Source organism: Choloepus didactylus, chromosome 3, assembly GCF_015220235.1.
Source record: "Choloepus didactylus isolate mChoDid1 chromosome 3, mChoDid1.pri, whole genome shotgun sequence".
NCBI classification, from domain to species: Eukaryota; Metazoa; Chordata; class Mammalia; order Pilosa; family Megalonychidae; genus Choloepus; species Choloepus didactylus.
In genome coordinates, this window is record NC_051309.1 from 81,873,844 (window position 1) to 81,893,434 (window position 19,591).

A 19,591-nucleotide genomic window follows, 5' to 3' on the forward strand; every position below is an offset into this window, starting at 1 on the left:
GGCAACTGTGGCTTTATAATAAGCTTCAAAGTCAGGGAGTGTAAGTCCTCCCACTTCGTTTTTCTTTTTTAGAGTGTCTTTAGCAATTCGAGGCATCTTCCCTTTCCAAATAAATTTGATAACTAGCTTTTCCAAGTCTGCAAAGTAGGTTGTTGGAATTTTGATTGGGATTGCATTGAATCTGTAGATAAGTTTGGGTAGAATTGACATCTTAATGACATTTAGCCTTCCTATCCTTGAGCATGGAATATTTTTCCATCTTTTAAGGTCCCCTTCTATTTCTTTTAGTAGAGTTATGTAGTTTTCTTTGTATAGGTCTTTTACATCTTTGGTTAAGTTGATTCCTAGGTACTTGATTTTTTTAGTTGCTATTGAAAATGGTATCTTTTTCTTGAGTGTCTCTTCAGTTTGTTCATTTCTAGCATATAGAAACATTACTGACTTATGTGCATTAATCTTGTATCCCGCTACTTTGCTAAATTTGTTTATTAGCTCTAGTAGCTGTATCGTTGATTTCTCAGGGTTTTCTAGATATAAGATCATATCGTCTGCAAACAGTGACAGTTTTACTTCATCTTTTCCAATTTGGATGCCTTTTATTTCTTTGTCTTGCCGGATTGCCCTGGCTAGCACTTCCAGCACAATGTTGAATAACAGTGGTGACAGCGGGCATCCTTGTCTTGTTCCTGATCTTAGAGGGAAGGCTTTCAGTCTCTTACCATTGAGTACTATGCTGGCTGTGGGTTTTTCATATATGCTCTTTATCATGTTGAGGAAGTTTCCTTCAATTCCTACCTTTTTAAGTGTTTTTATCAAAAACGGATGTTGGATTTTGTCAAATGCTTTTTCAGCATCTATTGAGATGATCAATTGATTTTTCCCTTTCGAGTTTTTAATGTGTTGTAATACATTGATTGTTTTTCTTATGTTGAACCATCCTTGCATGCCTGGAATGAACCCCACTTGGTCATGGTGTATGATTTTTTTAATGTGTCTTTGGATTCGATTTGCAAGTATTTTGTTGAGGATTTTTGCATCTATATTCATTAGGGAGATTGGCCGGTAGTTTTCCTTTTTTGTAGCATCTTTGCCTGGTTTTGGTATTAGATTGATGTTAGCTTCATAAAATGAGTTAGGTAGTGTTCCATTTTTTTCAATGTTTTGAAAGAGTTTGAGTAAGATTGGTGTCAGTTCTTTCTGGAAAGTTTGGTAGAATTCCCCTGTGAAGCCATCTGGCCCTGGGCATTTATTTGTGGGAAGATTTTTGATGACTGATTGGATCTCTTTGCTTGTGATGGGTTGGTTGAGGTCTTCTATTTCTTCTCTGGTCAGTCTAGGTTGTTCATATGTTTCCAGGAAATTGTCCATTTCTTCTACATTATCCAGTTTGTTGCCATACAGTTGTTCATAATATCCTCTTTTTTTTTTTTTTTAATCATCATTTTATTGAGATATCTTCACATACCACGCAGTCATACAAAACAAATTGTACTTTCGATTGTTTACAGTACCATTACATAGTTGTACATTCATCACCTAAATCAATCCCTGACACCTTCATTAGCACACACACAAAAATAACAAGAATAATAATTAGAGTGAAAAAGAGCAATTGAAGTAAAAAAGAACACTGGGTACCTTTATCTGTTTGTTTGCTTCCCCTACTTTTCTACACATCCATCCATAAACTAGACAAAGTGGAGTTTGGTCCTTATGGCATTCCCAATCCCACTGTCACCCCTCATAAGCTACATTTTTATACAACTGTCTTCGAGATTCATGGGTTCTGGGTTGTAGTTTAAAAGTTTCAGGTATCCACCACCAGCTACCCCAATTCTTTAGAACCTAAAAAAGGTTGTCTAAAGTGTGCGTAAGAGTGCCCACCAGAGTGATCTCTCGGCTCGTTTTGGAATCTCTCTGCCACTGAAACTTATTTCATTTCCTTTCACATCCCCCTTTTGGTCAAGAAGATGTTCTCCATCCCACGATGCCGGGTCTACATTCCTCCCCGGGAGTCATATTCCACGTTGACAGGGAGATTCACTTCCCTGGGTGTCTGATCCCACGTAGGGGGGAGGGCAGTGATTTCACCTTTCAAGTTGGCTTAGCCAGAGAGAGAGGGCCACATCTGAGCAACAAAGAGGCATTCAGGAGGAGACTCTTAGGCACAAATACAGGGAGGCCTAGCCTTTCCTTTGCAGCAACCGTCTTCCCAAGGGTAAAACTTATGGTAGAGGGCTCAACCCATCAAACCACCAGTCCCCTATGTCTGTGGTCATGTTAGCAACCATGGAGGTGGGGTAGGCGAATACCCCTGCATTCTCCACAGGCTCCTCAAGGGGGCACTACATCTTTTTTTTTTTTTCCTTGTTTGTCTTTTTTCTTTTTTTTTTTTTTTAACTTTCCCTTCTTTTTTAAATCAACTGTATGAAAAAAAAAGTTAAAAAGAAAACAAACATACAATAAAAGAACATTTCAAAGAGACCATAACAAGGGAGTAAGAAAAAGACAACTAACCTAAGATAACTGCTTAACTTCCAACATGTTCCTACTTTACCCCAAGAAAGTTACATAATATAGCAACATTTCAGTGAACTTGTTCCTACTACATCCATCAGAAATTAACAGACCATAGTCATTTCTGGGCATCCCCAGAACGTTAAATAGCTTATCTGTTCTTCTTGGATTATTGTTCCCCCTTCCTTAATTGCTCTCTACTGCTAGTTCCCCTACATCCTACATTATACACCATTTGTTTTACATTTTTCAAAGTTCACATTAGTGGTGGCATATAATATTTCTCTTTTTGTGCCTGGCTTATTTCGCTTAGCATTATGTCTTCAAGGTTCATCCATGTTGTCATATGTTTCACGAGATCGTTCCTTCTTACTGCCGCGTAGTATTCCATCGTGTGTATATACCACATTTTATTTATCCACTCATCTGTTGAAGGACATTTGGGTTGTTTCCATCTCTTGGCAATTGTGAATAATGCTGCTATGAACATTGGCGTGCAGATATCTGTTCGTGTCACTGCTTTCCGATCTTCCGGGTATATACCGAGAAGTGCAATCGCTGGATCGAATGGTAGCTCTATATCTAGTTTTCTAAGGAACTGCCAGACTGACTTCCAGAGTGGCTGAACCATTATACAGTCCCACCAACAATGAATAAGAGTTCCAATTTCTCCACATCCCCTGCAGCATTTGTAGTTTCCTGTTTGTTTAATGGCAGCCATTCTAATCGGTGTTAGATGGTATCTCATTGTGGTCTTAATTTGCATCTCTCTAATAGCTAGTGAAGCTGAACATTTTTTCATGTGTTTCTTGGCCATTTGTATTTCCTCTTCAGAGAACTGTCTTTTCATATCTTTTGCCCATTTTATAATTGGGCTGTCTGTACTATTGTCATTGAGTTGTAGGATTTCTTTGTATATGCAAGATATCAGTCTTTTGTCAGATACATGGTTTCCAAAAATTTTTTCCCATTGAGTTGGCTGCCTCTTTACCTTTTTGAGAAATTCCTTTGAGGTGCAGAAACTTCTAAGCTTGAGGAGTTCCCATTTATCTATTTTCTCTTTTGTTGCTTGTGCTTTGGGTGTAAAGTCTAGGAAGTGGCCGCCTAATACAAGGTCTTGAAGATGTTTTCCTACATTATCTTCTAGGAGTTTTATGGTACTTTCTTTTATATTGAGATCTTTGGTCCATTTTGAGTTAATTTTTGTGTAGGGGGTGAGGTAGGGGTCCTCTTTCATTCTTTTGGATATGGATATCCAACTCTCCCAGCCCCATTTGTTGAAAAGACCATTATGACTCAGTTTGGTGACTTTGGGGGCCTTATCAAAGATCAGTCGGCCATAGATCTGAGGGTCTATCTCTGAATTCTCAATTCGATTCCATTGATCTATATGTCTATCTTTGTGCCAGTACCATGCTGTTTTGGCAACTGTGGCTTTATAATAAGCTTCAAAGTCAGGGAGTGTAAGTCCTCCCACTTCGTTTTTCTTTTTTAGAGTGTCTTTAGCAATTCGAGGCATCTTCCCTTTCCAAATAAATTTGATAACTAGCTTTTCCAAGTCTGCAAAGTAGGTTGTTGGAATTTTGATTGGGATTGCATTGAATCTGTAGATGAGTTTGGGTAGAATTGACATCTTAATGACATTTAGCCTTCCTATCCTTGAGCATGGAATATTTTTCCATCTTTTAAGGTCCCCTTCTATTTCTTTTAGTAGAGTTATGTAGTTTTCTTTGTATAGGTCTTTTACATCTTTGGTTAAGTTGATTCCTAGGTACTTGATTTTTTTAGTTGCTATTGAAAATGGTATCTTTTTCTTGAGTGTCTCTTCAGTTTGTTCATTTCTAGCATATAGAAACATTACTGACTTATGTGCATTAATCTTGTATCCCGCTACTTTGCTAAATTTGTTTATTAGCTCTAGTAGCTGTATCGTCGATTTCTCAGGGTTTTCTAGATATAAGATCATATCGTCTGCAAACAGTGACAGCTTTACTTCTTCTTTTCCAATTTGGATGCCTTTTATTTCTTTGTCTTGCCGGATTGGCCTGGCTAGCACTTCCAGCACAATGTTGAATAACAGTGGTGACAGCGGGCATCCTTGTCTTGTTCCTGATCTTAGAGGGAAGGCTTTCAGTCTCTTACCATTGAGTACTATGCTGGCTGTGGGTTTTTCATATATGCTCTTTATCATGTTGAGGAAGTTTCCTTCAATTCCTACCTTTTTAAGTGTTTTTATCAAAAACGGATGTTGGATTTTGTCAAATGCTTTTTCAGCATCTATTGAGATGATCAATTGATTTTTCCCTTTCGAGTTTTTAATGTGTTGTAATACATTGATTGTTTTTCTTATGTTGAACCATCCTTGCATGCCTGGAATGAACCCCACTTGGTCATGGTGTATGATTTTTTTAATGTGTCTTTGGATTCGATTTGCAAGTATTTTGTTGAGGATTTTTGCATCTATATTCATTAGGGAGATTGGCCGGTAGTTTTCCTTTTTTGTAGCATCTTTGCCTGGTTTTGGTATTAGATTGATGTTAGCTTCATAAAATGAGTTAGGTAGTGTTCCATTTTTTTCAATGTTTTGAAAGAGTTTGAGTAAGATTGGTGTCAGTTCTTTCTGGAAAGTTTGGTAGAATTCCCCTGTGAAGCCATCTGGCCCTGGGCATTTATTTGTGGGAAGATTTTTGATGACTGATTGGATCTCTTTGCTTGTGATGGGTTGGTTGAGGTCTTCTATTTCTTCTCTGGCCAGTCTAGGTTGTTCATATGTTTCCAGGAAATTGTCCATTTCTTCTACATTATCCAGTTTGTTGCCATACAGTTGTTCATAATATCCTCTTATAATTTTTTTAATTTCTTCAGGATCTGCAGTTATGTCACCTTTTTCATTCATTGTTTTGTTTATATGGGTCTTCTCTCTTTTTGATTTTGTCAGTCTAGCTAGGGGCTTGTCAATCTTGTTGATCTTCTCAAAGAACCAACTTTTGGTGATATTTATCCTTTCTATTGTTTTTTTGTTCTCTATGTCATTTATTTCTGCTTTAATCCTTGTTATTTCTTTTCTTGTACTTGGTTTAGGATTGGTTTGCTGTTCATTTTCTAGCTTCTTCAGTTGATCCATTAGTTCTTTGATTTTGGCTCTTTCTTCCTTTTTAATATATGCGTTTAGTGCTATAAATTTCCCCCTTAGCACTGCTTTTGCTGCATCCCATAGGTTTTGGTATGTTGTGTTCTCATTTTCATTCGTCTCTATATATTTAGCAATTTCTCTTGCTATTTCTTCTTTAACCCACTGATTGTTTAGGAGTGTGTTGTTTAACCTCCAGGTATTTGTGAATTTTCTAAGTCTCTGATGGTTATTGACTTCTAATTGTATTCCATTGTGGTCAGAGAATGTGCTTTGAATAATTTCAATCTTTTTAAATTTATTGAGGCTTGTTTTATGTCCCAGCATATGATCTATTCTGGAGAAAGTTCCGTGAGCACTAGAAAAGTATGTGTATCCTGGTGATTTGGGATGTAATGTCCTGTAGATGTCTGTTAAATCTAATTCATTTAACAGATTGTTTAGGTTTTCAATTTCCTTATTGGTTTTCTGTCTGGTTGATCTATCTATAGGAGAGAGTGATGTGTTGAAGTCTCCCACAATTATTGTGGAAACATCAATTGCTTCCTTTAGTTTCGCCAGTGTTTCTCTCATGTATTTTGTGGCACCTTGATTGGGCGCATAGACATTTACGATTGTTATTTCTTCTTGCTGAATTGCCCCTTTTATTAGTATGTAGTGGCCTGCTTTGTCTCTCAAAACATCCCTGCATTTGAAGTCTATTTTATCTGAGATTAATATTGCTACACCTGCTTTCTTTTGGCTGTAGCTTGCATGAAATATTTTTTTCCATCCTTTCACTTTCAGTTTCTTTGTGTCCCTGTGTCTAAGATGAGTCTCTTGTATGCAACATATTGATGGTTCATTTTTTTTTGATCCATTCTGCGAATCTATATCTTTTAATTGGGGAGTTTAATCCATTTACATTCAACGTTAAAACCGTGAAGGCATTTCTTGAGTCGGCCATCTTATCCTTTGGTTTATGTTTGCCATATTTTTCCCTCTCTCTATTAATATCCTTTATTGTACCCATACCGAATCTCTTTAGTACTGAACCTTTCTCCAAGTCTCTCTGTCCTGTCTTTGTTTCTCTGTCTGTAGGGCTCCCTTTAGTATCTCCAGTAGGGCAGGTCTCTTGTTAGCAAATTCTCTCAGCATTTGTTTGTCTGTGAACAATTTAAGCTCTCCCTCAAATTTGAAGGAGAGCTTTGCTGGATAAAGTATTCTTGGGTGGAAATTCCTCTCACTCAGAATTTTAAATATATCGTGCCACTGCCTTCTCGCCTCCATGGTGGCTGCTGAGTAGTCACTACTTAGTCTTATGCTGTTTCCTTTGTATGTGGTGAATTGCTTTTCTCTTGCTGCTTTCAGAACTTGCTCCTTCTCTTCTGTGTTTGACAGTGTGATCAGTATATGTCTCGGAGTGGGTTTTTTTGGATTTATTCTATTTGGAGTTCGCTGAGCATTTATGATTTGTGTATTTATGTTGTTTAGAAGATTTGGGAAGTTTTCCCCAACAATTTCTTTGAACACTCTTCCTAGACCTTTACCCTTTTCTTCCCCTTCTGGGACACCAATGAGTCTTATATGTGGACGTTTCATATTATCTATCATATCCCTGAGGTCCATTTCGAGTTTTTCAATTTTTTTCCCCATTCTTTCTTTTATGCTTTCATTTTCCATTCTGTCATCTTCGAGGTCACTGATTCGTTGTTCAACTTCCTCTAGTCTTGTACTATGAGTGTCCAGAATCTTTTTAATTTGGTCAACAGTTTCTTTAATTTCCATAAGATCATCCATTTTTTTATTTAGTCTTGCAATGTCTTTTTCATATGCTTTATAATTTTCTGTTGTTTTTGGCCTCGTGGCATTTGCTGAACTTGATAGGGTTCTTTTAGGGTTTGTAGACCTATTGAAGTCCTTACCTCTAATTTATCAGATCTACAGCTTCGTGGAGTACACTTTCTCTAACTAACCAGCAGGTGGCGTCCACGAGCCACCTGTTCTCCACAAGCCAGTTCTCCCCTGCTTAGCCTTTTTGGTGAGTGGGGGAGTGAGTCTTGTGGGGCCCAATTGGTGTACCAAGCTTGCGTGTGTAGTTGGTGTTGCCTGCCCTGTATGTGGGGCATGTTTCTGGGCAGTCGGGGAGGGGGGGGTGGCCCTAACAATCAAATCTCCCTGATGATCCTAGAGTTTTAAAGCTGCTGCAATAGTCTAATCCTTCAGTTCAGTCCTGCCACAGTTTTTTCTCTGCCACTGACCCACAAGTCTTTGGTATTGGCGTATGGCTCCTGAGACTTGCAAGTGGGCCCCTCTTCCAGGCTGTGCACCCCGGGTCCTCTGTTGAGGGATGACTGTGCTATGTCACAGGTGAGTGCCGTCCCCCCAGGGCAGTTCTGGGCTGCTGGGCTGTGTAGGGAGGCTCCCAGTCTGCTGAAATGATGGCTGAATGGGGCTTTGTTAATTCACACTGCTCCACCTTCCCAGCTCTGGGACATTCAGCTGAGGTTGCAGGGAAGGCTAATGTCCACGCCCAGTTTTGTGGTGTGTGCCTGTTATTTGAAGCATTTCCGTCACACTGGGTTGTCTGGGGCAGTTCTGGGCTATGGGGCTGGCGATGGGCAGGAGTGTTTCCTGTCCACCAGGATGGTGGCTGTGAGCGGACACCCCCCTTTTCTTGGGAAGTTGTGTTGTTTAGTGAATTTTCTCAGCCACTGGATTATTGCCTTTTGTCTCAGAGCTCTCTTAGTTGTGCTCTTGACTTGACGTGCCCAAATTGCAATTCTTTGAAGCTTTCTGTATTGGGCTTCTTAGAGTAATTGTTTTAGAAAAAGAAAAAAGGATTAAAAAAAAAAACAAACAAAAAAAAAACAAAAAACAAACAAACAAACAAACAAACAAAAAAAAAAACGGCCCTCCTCAGAGATCTAATGGGTTATTGAAATGCTAATAGACAAAGCAACCAGGGCCATTAAGGAAAGGTCCACAGGGCAGAGAGATCAGCTTTGCTTCGGGATTTGCATATGCACCTCAAGGCCTGAGCTCCGCCCTTCCCCTTTCTGTGTTCACCAGAACTCCAAAAATCCTCTGCTTTTATTTTATTTTGGAGTTTTTCGTGTTGTTTTTTCTATGCCCGTCTCCTCTCTGCTGGGCTGGCTGCTCTCAGATTCTCTGGTGTCTGGTCTCAGTCTATCTATGGTTGGAGTTTGAATCAGTAGAATGAGTTTCCGATAAGAGCAGCCACTGCAGTTCTCCCTTCTCCTTCCCGGAGCTGACAGCCCCTCCTCCCCCGGGACTGAGCCTGGCAGGGAGGGGCATGGGTCCCCTGGCCGCAAAAACTTACAGATTTCGCTGATCTCAGCAGTTCCACGTTTTCATGAGTGTTGTATGAAGTATGCCCAAAGACAGATTGCTCTGTGGTGTCCAGTCCACGCAGTTCCTGGCTTTTTACCTACTTTCCTGGAGGAGTAACTAAAACTTACAGCTCACCAGTCTGCCATCTTGCCCCGCCTCGCCGTGAGCTCTTTTTATTGGACTCCAGTGAACTAATCAAGACCCACCCTGGATGGGTGGGGGCACATTTCCATGGAAACATTCAATCAAGAGGTCATACCCTAATCAAAGGTGTCACTCACAGTTGGGTGGGTCACATCTCTATGGAAACAGTCAGAAGGTTCCAACTTAATCAACACTAATATGTCTGTCCCTACAAGATGGCATCAAAGAACATGGCATTTTGGGGGACATAACACATCCAAACCAGCACAGTATCTTTATTCTTAGGAAATATACATGGAAATATTAAGAGTTCAAGGAGCAAGATGTATACCACCTCCTCTTAAATTTTAGAAAAAGATAGGTAGATAGATTCATGGATGGAAGGAAGGAAGGGCAAATGTGCAAAATGTTAAAAGTTGGTGGACCTGGGCATCTGGATAAGGGGGTATGTTGGAGTTCTCTGTGTAGGTTTTGTATTATTATTATTTTTTTGCAACCCTCTTGTAAGTTTGAAATTATTTAAAAATAAAAAGTTTAAGAAGAGTCTAGGTAGCTTTCTGAGTAACAGGTTGCATAAAGTCCTTTACTTGGGACACTAGTCTTGGGGAAACAAAGAACAACAGAAAACACTGAAGTGGAAAAGATTAACTGACAAGCTGACAAACACTATAGGTTTCCCTCTTCGTGTTATAATCACCACTTCATGGAAATAAATTATTTGTAACATTTGGCATAGTCTTAAATGCATTTCCTTACCTCAGATTTCCATTTTAACATCTATTCACAAAGATGGTTGTTCACTTGTTTTTCACATTTTGTTTCAAAAAATCAAAACATGTATTAAAGTGGCATAAAGAAATAAAGATTTCACACTGCCCTCCCCCGTACGTGGGATCAGACACCCAGGGGAGTGAATCTCCCTGGCAACATGGAATATGACTCCCGGGGAGGAATGTAGACCCGGCATCGTGGGACGGAGAACATGTTCTTGACCAAAAGGGGGATGTGAAAGGAAATGAAATAAGCTTCAGTGGCAGAGAGATTCCAAAACGAGCCGAGAGGTCACTCTGGTGGGCACTCTTACGCACACTTTAGACAACCCTTTTTAGGTTCTAAAGAATTGGGGTAGCTGGTGGTGGATACCTGAAACTATCAAACTACAACCCAGAACCCATGAATCTCGAAGACAGTTGTATAAAAATGTAGCTTATGAGGGGTGACAAGGGGATTGGGAAAGCCATAAGGACCACACTCCACTTTGTCTAGTTTATGGATGGATGAGTAGAAAAATAGGGGAAGGAAACAAACAGACAAAGGTACCCAGTGTTCTTTTTTACTTCAATTGCTCTTTTTCACTCTAATTATTATTCTTGTTATTCTTGTGTGTGTGCTAATGAAGGTGTCAGGGATTGATTTGGGTGTTGAATGTACAACTATATAATGGTACTGTGAACAATCGAAAGTACGATTTGTTTTGTATGACTGCGTGGTATATGAATATATCTCAATAAAATGAAGATTTAAAAAAAACAAAACAAAACAAAAAAAAAAAAACTTCATGGAGGGACTCCAGCCAACTTTCTTGATGTTGGTGATGGTGCCACAGTTGAGCAAGTGACTGAGGCATTTAAGTTTATCACTTCAGATAAAAAGGTAAAGGCTATTCTGGTCAACATTTTTGAAGGAATCATGCAATGTGATGTCATTGCACAGGGCATAGTCATGGCAGTAAAGGACCTGGAAATTAAAATACCTATTGTGGTGCAGTTCCAAGGTACACAAGTTGATGATGCTAAGTCCCTGATAATGGACACTGGACTTAAAATTCTTGTTTGTTGAGACTTGGATGAAGCTGCTAAAAATGGTTGTAAAACTCTGAAATAGTGACCTTAGCCAAGCAAGCCCAGGTGGATGTGAAATTTCAATTGCCAATCTGATCTGAGAACCCAGTGGATGTCTGAAAGTGTTAAATGTGTTAAAATTGTTTAAAATACTGTGTTCTCTATTATTGTTCCTTTTCTTTTTAGTGTGTGGGGATAGCCATCTAGGCACACAGACTTTTAAAAGCATTGGTCTGCATTTAATTCTACTGTTTAGAATGGGCTATTTGTATAAAGAATTTATAATGCAGTTATCTAGTTTCTTTTATTGAAGCTCTTTTTTGCTTTTCCTACAGAATGTCACTCACAATATGCTTGTTTCTTCTTGTTGGGTACAGAGTTCTTCATTGATAAAACTTCTAGGAATAAAATAAGTATGAAGATAAAGCTTTATTCTTTAGTCTTAGAAATATATCTAACTAGCCTTGTTAGCAGAGCAATGTATTAAAACAATGTTTTATATAAGAAATATTTATCTTCAGCACCAAAAACATTCTAAATATATCAATCATTATTTATAAACAGAGCTTTCAAATACTCCCCAGAATAGTCTTTTAAGTATTTCGATGAAGTAAGTTGTTAATTATTTGAACATCATTTTAATCACTACAAAACACTAATAACTGCAAGTCTTCATGATTCTGTGGTGTTATTGAAAAGCACCTATAGATGTGTATCAAATAAAGGCAAATTATATTTTCTAAGGACTTGACAGATAAAATAAAGAATGTCAATTTAAGTTAAAAACAACAACAACAATAAAGACCAGAAGAAAATTAAAAAAAAAAAAAATAAAGTGAATATTATGTTGGTAACTATATAATCACACTAAATCAAAGCAACCATTTGAGGAGGAAATACACCATATGTTCTTAATATTTTCTCTCTGAAGCAAACAAGCCATGTTTCAAGTGTATTCCTTCTTGGTTGTTTGCTATTTAGATTGGTCATTAAACAGTTCCTAGAACTTATTTTCAATATTCAATATATATGACATTGTTTTTCTAAGGTGTCAACATTCCAAAGAAGAGTCTAGATGAACAAGAAAATTTATTGTATGATTGTGGCAAGAAGAAGAGTTATTTCATTTTTTTAAGCAAAGACTCAGGTTTCACATGGTTATATTTTTCACACCAAAATTTTATTTGAAATAATAGAAAGAATGCCAAAATGAATTGATAAGAAGGAATGGTAGACTTTTTCTAAGTAAAATTTATTGTAGTATTTTGAAGAATAAAACATATTATAAAACTATACTCCTATAATTATAAAAGAAGCTAAATTAATGAAAAAGTCAATTCAGAGCCCATATTGTGTTTATGATTTCCATATGGGAGTTTCTTTAAGTATATAATTAATGTATTAGACTAATTTTAATTAAATAATTAAAAAAATAATTGTTTACCAAGTGCTGGCTAGGATGTGGAGCAGCTGAAAGTCTCATATTCTGCAGGAGTGTGAAATGGTAAACCACTATGGGAAACTTACCTTTGACCTAATAGAAGTCGATACCTGTATATAAATAATGTTCATGGAAACTAAATCACAATCATCAAAAACTGGACACAGTCCAGATGTACTGACATCTCAGCAATCTATGAACATGGGGTGTTTTTCCTTTTTTTTAGGTCTTTATTTTCTTTCAGCAATTTTTTGTAGTTTCCAGTGTACAAGTTTTTCACCTTCCTAGTTAAAATTATATATAGATAATTTATTCTTTTGGGTGCTGTTGTAGGAAAAAAAAAAAGGAATTGCTGATTCTAGATTTTATAGATATGTGGAAATTATCTTAAATGTCTTGAGCTTTTTACTTGAAAAAAATATTTGCTCACAGGTTTCTCCTTACTTGATAAGACCTGATAATTATAGTGGATGAACTATGTATTCTGAATTATACTAGATTCTCAGTTAGCATATTCCTATTTGATGTGATTTCAAATGTCTGTGTAAGCTGTATTTATCTCAAATTGAAATTCAGCTTTGTAGGTTGAAATATTTAAGAATATTAGGAGAAAAGCAACTAGGGACATGAATGCACCAATGCCTGTCGCAGCTGCTGTGGCTACCTGTCCAGTCACCACTCCGGTTTTTGACTTTTGACTCCTCCCCCATCGCTTCCTCCTCAGACCTTCCACACCTCCCTTGGCAGGTGCCTCTGTAGGTGAGCATGTAGCGCCCCCACTTGGTCAGAGACTTACTCCAGTCTCTCATGTCTTTTCCTCCCACCCCCCACCCCAGCATCAAAGGAAACATTTGGGAGGGCAAAAATGTGCTTCTTTAAAAGTGTGAGGTTTATGGCATGTAAATTGTATCTCATAAAAACATTAAAAAAAAAAAAGAATGTGCTTCTTTAAAAGTGTGAATTTTATAATATGTAAATTATATCTCAGTAGACATTTTAAAAAAAAGATGTGCGAAAATGTGCAAAAATGTGCTTCTTTAAGAGTGTGAACTTTATGATATGTAAATTATATCTCAATAAAGACATTTGAAAGAAAGAAAGAAAGAAAGCCAAACAGGAGGGCCCAGACTGGCCACACAAGCCCTTGTCTCTCAGAGCATGCTGTATACTTTTTCCTATTTTGTTACCTCCTTACAAAAGATTTCAACTTTTTAAAAAGCTTTATTTTTTGATCAATATATTTTCATTTTTAAAAATTAAACACTTTAGATTCTAATGCTATGGATCATGGCTGAGAGCAACCTTATACAGGAAGTAAAGGTGACTTTACTGAGAACATCTTTTATAAGTGGCTTGGAATTGATACATATACACACTTGGTATTTTGAACTATTTCAGATTCACTTGTTAGTTACATTTCGTGGAAAACAGGATCATTTTGCAAAAGAACTGAGGCACCAGGTGAGGGAACCTCCCCCAGCTCATGCAGAGAAACATTAGTATAATTTTGTATTGCTGCTGAGATTTCTTCATTGCGTGCCTCATCTTTGATCCCATGAGACAGGTTATTTTTCTTTCCTCTACAAATATCTGACAATGCCTCTAAATTGCAGATACACGGAAAAGTATTTTCTCCGTATTCTATGGTACAACGGAAGCCCAGGGACTACCCGTCAGAGTGATTGATTTCACTGGTATGATACAGGCTGTGTGGGCGGAAGATTTGAACCTAAAATGTGTTTTCAATCACCAATTTGAAGAGATGTTTCACATAGGAATAGAGGGATCTGTTCCACCCCTATGAGATTTCACCTGACCCTGAGCACTTAGAAAACAAGATAAAGCAGCAGCAGGGAAGGAGGCCTTATCTGTTCTGCCTAGTTCCTGGCTGAGGTTTCCAGCTAGTACTTATTTCCTCAACATGGTGGCAATAGGGGCTAAGTACTTCTTTAAAGCCTGAGTCCTGGACATCACTTCTCTCCCCCACAAAGTAGATTCCCTAGATTCCCACAGGACAGATCACTCGCTAATGTTGTCTCCCTGCTTCCAACACCTAGCAACAATGTTTGCGGGTACCCCCTTGATTTTGTGACAGGCTTGTACATGCTTGTCACGCCATTTTAAAAACAAAATACAACTTTGAGGTGGATAATATCTTATTGGGGGGAAAAAAAAGCTTTTCTGTGATTTCAGTAAACAGGCTGACTCGGTGGTTGCTTGGCTGTTAATTCTGCATTCAACAGGATATAAGAAAAATCACAGCAAAGTAATGGCAAGTGGTGTCAACTGCACGGTAACCGAGGCCTCTAGTGCTTACCTGATTGGGTTTTCTCTACTTTGTGCCCATAAGTATATTCTTTGCCTTAAATATAGAATCAGAAGATTAAACAACAGTGATTCAGCTTGAGAGAGAAGAAGCCAACTTCAAACCTTACTGTTATTTTAATCTCTGGAGAGGACATGTGAAAGCAATTTAAAATGGTATCCTCTGAGGAAATAAATCTTACCTCCATTGAAAGGAGCTGGTAGAGCCCTTTGAAGAAAGATGAAATTGAAAATAGCACCAAACTTTTCTTAAGAATGTAAACTGGCATGTATATCATAAATGCAAATCATGTGCAAGTGTATATATTGTCTAAGACCCAAATGTTTGCAAAGCTGAATCAAAAATCTCTGGAATCATAACCACTGAAATAATCACCTGCCCCTCCTCTGATAAGAATTGATTCCCACGGAAACAAAAAGGGGGTGAGGAGGGAGGCTTCAGCAGCATTAGCTGATCAACAACAACCTGAATCTCTCTGGTTGATTTATACTGAAAAGAGGACATGCTGAGAAAAAAGATGGTTATTTTCCTTGTAATGTGAGCTTTTTTTTTTTTTTTTTTTTTTTTTTTTAAGCTGTGAACTTTTTACCTTGCTTCATTCATGCTTCATTTGGTCAATTCCTAAGTGTATAGCCCCCGAAAAGTGAGCGCGGGCTTCTTAAAATTGATATTTTGCTTTATGGGTTTCCATTTCATTTCGAAATGGAAAGAAAAAAAAGTTAAAACACCTTTCTGACTGTGAACTGACAGAGGAGAGACTGGGAATAGAAGTACCCACCACCACCACCCCCAACTTTTTTTTTTTTTTTAAGTTTTAACCGCGAATGCAAGAGGATATTGTGGACCGAAGAGTGCGACCCGACTCTTCATCCCAGAATCCGTTTTTAAACCTCAGGGAGCCTTCTTTGTCATTGAGATGCAAATCCCGTCCTGAGCGCCTGGGCCAATCCGGGAGGCTTCCTATGGGATTACCTGGTGGCGAGCGCAGAGCAAGCGCGGTCTCTGCGGCGCGGCAGGCGGGAGTGCGCGGGCGGTGATGCGCGGCCCCCGCGGCCCGGGAGGCGTGGTTGTCCGGCGACCCGCACCGTCACGCCCCGATTTAGATCCCGGGTGCCGGGGTACTTGGGCGGGCCCGGCCGCAGCCGCTGTAGCCCGGGGCGCGGCGGTGCAGGGCGCGGCAGAGTAGCCCATTGTTGAGTGCGGCTTGGCCCCCGCCTGGGGCTATGCCCGGCGCCGCCTCCTCGCCGCGGCGGCGAGGTTTGAACTTGGCGTCTGCGCAGGCCTGGAGCCCGGTAAGGCCTGGGGGTGACGGCGGCCGGCCGAGCTGCAATGGTGAGTGAGGGGCTCGGGTCTGATTCCCCCTTCCCATCGCTAAGCGCGGCCAGGGGCGCGAGGCTTGCTTGGAGGGAGAACGGGTGCATCGCGGTCCATGTTCTAAAGGTTTGTCTAATACGGTCTCTGCTGCTACGGCTTTAAAACCCGGTCTCTGAGGATGGTTTCCCAGAACTAGGTTTTCACAGCCGGCAGCCAACCTGATGTGGAGAAGGTGGCGTGCTCCGAGGGTCTGCTGACACTCCTAGGCCTTACTAAGGAGGCAGAAGCTGCCACTCCAACAGGAAAATAATTGTTGATTATTGACAGCATGAAGACTTTTGAGAAGAAATGATCTGTGAAATATTTTAATTTTGATAAGTTGCTTTCCACGAGGGCACCCACTGAGTTTAGAGTTACTTGCCTTTCTTAATTTTACTGGATTTGTTTCTTTAGGAAAGGCCCCAGACGGGTTTGTGAGGGCCACGCCTGTCCCCCACACTTGCTACAGATCTTAAGGCACATTTTTTAAAGCGTGTTCCAGTGTCATGTAGCAAAAATTAAATCAGGCCAATGAAATTATACCAGACACATGCTTTACTGTGAGTTGCAAGAGGGATAAAACTGCCTTGGGGAGGGGGGTTGTTTAGAAAATTCCACATCGAGTATCCTTTGGATGGGATACACCTCCAAACCATGTTTTTTGGCATTACTTATTTTTTTTAAACCGTGTGGACACGGAAGCTTTTGGACCGGGTGTGACAGCTGCTTATATGCCTGTAATCGTCATGGGGAAATTGCTGTAAGATGTCAGGATGCAATGGGAAATCTTAGCATACAGACTTCTAAAAGACAGTTCTATTCGTTTTCTAATTAGTTGACATTTACAGCCTAAATTATCATTTCCAATTCAAAGCTTCTTGGTCAGATATATGGCTAAATCTTCTCCCAAATAATTTCACCAGAAGTTGGTTTAGGCTTTCATTAATTTTGATGGCTGCATTTGTTTTTTAAGATAATATATTTTTTCTAAGTATAAAAATATTACATGGTCATTGTAGAAAGGTAGACTGTACAGAACAGAAAGAAGTAAAGTGTTATGTTCTGTTTATGAAGGCTAGTTCGTAGAAACCTAGTCATTTGGAAACTTTGCAGCTATGGACATTTTTTTTTTTTTTTTATCATTGCTAACAAACCTGGAATTAAAACTAGGAATTGACAAGAAAATAAATATGTACTTAAAAACATGTCATAACCAATAATTTTTTTAACAATTGTTCACATTGTTCATGAGTTGAAGCAAGAATTTATTATGGCAATTCCTCTTGGATCAACTTTCCACATTTGCTTCTGGCAAATGGTTTCTGTTTGCATAGTCTGTTTTGTAAATACATCTCTCTCCCCTTAAGGCAAAGTGCTCAAACACTTACCCCATTCCAGGGCTTGCAGCTAGGCTCATAGAGTTATTATTTTTATTGGTTTTACATCAGAACTTCCTCACCAAATGCTTGATAAAACCCTGGAGAAGGTTACCAAGGGATGTTGTAGAGAATTTACTTCCCTGGAGATTTTAAGAATAGGATAAACATCCATCTGAATAGGATGGTTTCGGTACAGTACTGTCTGGATAAAGGAAAGCTAGTTCACCTCTCAGAACCTCAAAATTGAGGGATTCTAAACAAATTCCTGTCCTCAAACTGGGTCCAAAGGAAATAAAGATTGCAAAAAGCACCTGAGCCCAGTATGGACATTTGCTCACCAAATTGAGATGAAGGCCTGTTTTAATTTGTGTAAAATGAAGAAAGATTTTAAACTTTCCTTGGGAATTGCCAATCCTCTTCTATTAAGGGCAGAAAGTCAACAATGATTTAATTGCTTTCTAGGAAGTTACAGGTTGAATACAGTGTAAATTATATGATTTAAAGTAGATAAATGGAATCATGAGAATAAAAAATTCTGTTTCAGGGGCTGAGAGAGGGTATGTGTAATATACTTCTGAGATAAGGATGGTGAGCTTAAGTGCTTTCTCCACTTTTGACTCAATACTCTTCTCAGTGTCCTATCTTGCATGTTAAATCTGGTTACATTTTTACATCACCCGTTTACTTTCTCCTCTAAATTCATTCTCGACTTTCCATTTTCATGTAGAAACCATACAGCGTTCTTACCAAAACCAAGTGATCCTGTAACTTCCACTGGAGTAAATTCCCCTGGATTCCAGCAGTGCTGCAGTTTTGCTGGTTACCTTCAGAATGTCAGGATTTCATGGGTTGGTGCTTCCTCTGCCCTCCTGTTGGGCAAGATCTCCTGTAATTCTAACCACTGTGTGAGCTCAATTGAAGTGATGCTTTCCTCTCATTCCATGGTGTCACTTGGAGGAGCTACCACCCCTTTTTCTCCCTGCAGGGTCACTGAGAGGAGTTCGCTTTCTAGGAAAGATCATGTCAAAAAGAAAATTGGGAAGTCGGAGCTCCTAGCTGGGTGGGTTTCCATCTTACCTGAATGAACAGTACCTCCACAGATCTAGACCCTTTAGCTTGTCCTAGTTCTCCATGCACGCACAAAACTGGTTTTCTTATAACTATAGTAATGAAGAGGAACAGGAATACAAACAATGGTCATTCATTTATTCACAAATGTTTACTAAGTGAGGGCATCCCAGGAAGTGGAGATGGTTTCTCTACCCTCAGGAAGTTATCATATAAAAGGAAAAATAAAACATCTTGATAAGCTAATGCCATTCTGTGGGAGTGGATGATTTGTTGTAAAGTTAAGTGTACACCAACTCTGTGTCCCCACATTGCCACACTTAGGTATTTACCCAAAATAAATGAAAACAAATGTTCACAAAAAAAGACTTGTACAAGAATGCTTATAGCATCAACCAACAGGAAAATGAATAAACAAACTGTGGTACATCTACGCAATGGAAAACTAGTGAGCAATCAAATGGAATGAATGATAAATATAATAACCTGATAAACACTGCAAGTCTGGATGAATCTCAAAAGCATTATGTTAACTGAAAGAAACCAGACACACAAAAATATATTAGCAATTCTATTTATGAAGTACCAGAAAAAGCCAAACTAATCTATGACAGAAGTCAGGGTGGTTGTCTCCGGGGTTGGAGGAATTGACTGGAAAGAGGTACAATGGGATTTTCTGGGGCCATGGAAATGTTCTATGTCTTATTTTGGATGATATATACATAGGTATACACAGTTGTCAGTTGTGTATTGTGTATCCATCACACTGAAAGCTTAAGACCTGTTCATTTTAGTCACACCGGCTTAAAATGATAATAATGTGTAGGTGCCCAGGGGAAAACGTAGTTACATAAATGTATGATATATGGATACTGTTATTTATTAGATATGAGACTTTTCTCTTATCCCCCCCCCCCCCAATTCCTGGTACAAGATGCTCTGGATTAATTGCCACAATATATATTTTGTTGTATGTAAAGAAGTAAATAGATTAATTTGTGAATTAATACATATTTTATTGTATGTAAAGCAACTCCTTAATTAGAAGAACTTACATTC

At 38.9% G+C, this 19,591-nt stretch overlaps 1 protein-coding gene across 2 annotated transcripts in view; it reads left to right on the top strand.

Annotated features, from left to right (window-relative positions):
• Window positions 1-19,591, top strand: part of SHROOM3 (shroom family member 3) — a 207,975-nt gene that overhangs the window by 106,081 nt on the left and 82,303 nt on the right. Inside the window, exon 1 of one of the 2 annotated variants that reach the window (XM_037830034.1) lies at window positions 16,038-16,064. The exons of the other annotated variant lie outside the window; for it this stretch is intronic. The gene's annotated coding sequence lies outside the window, so the exon portion shown is untranslated. Of the gene's footprint in view, window positions 1-16,037; window positions 16,065-19,591 lie in introns of those variants that run through there. 2 annotated transcript variants of the gene reach the window in all.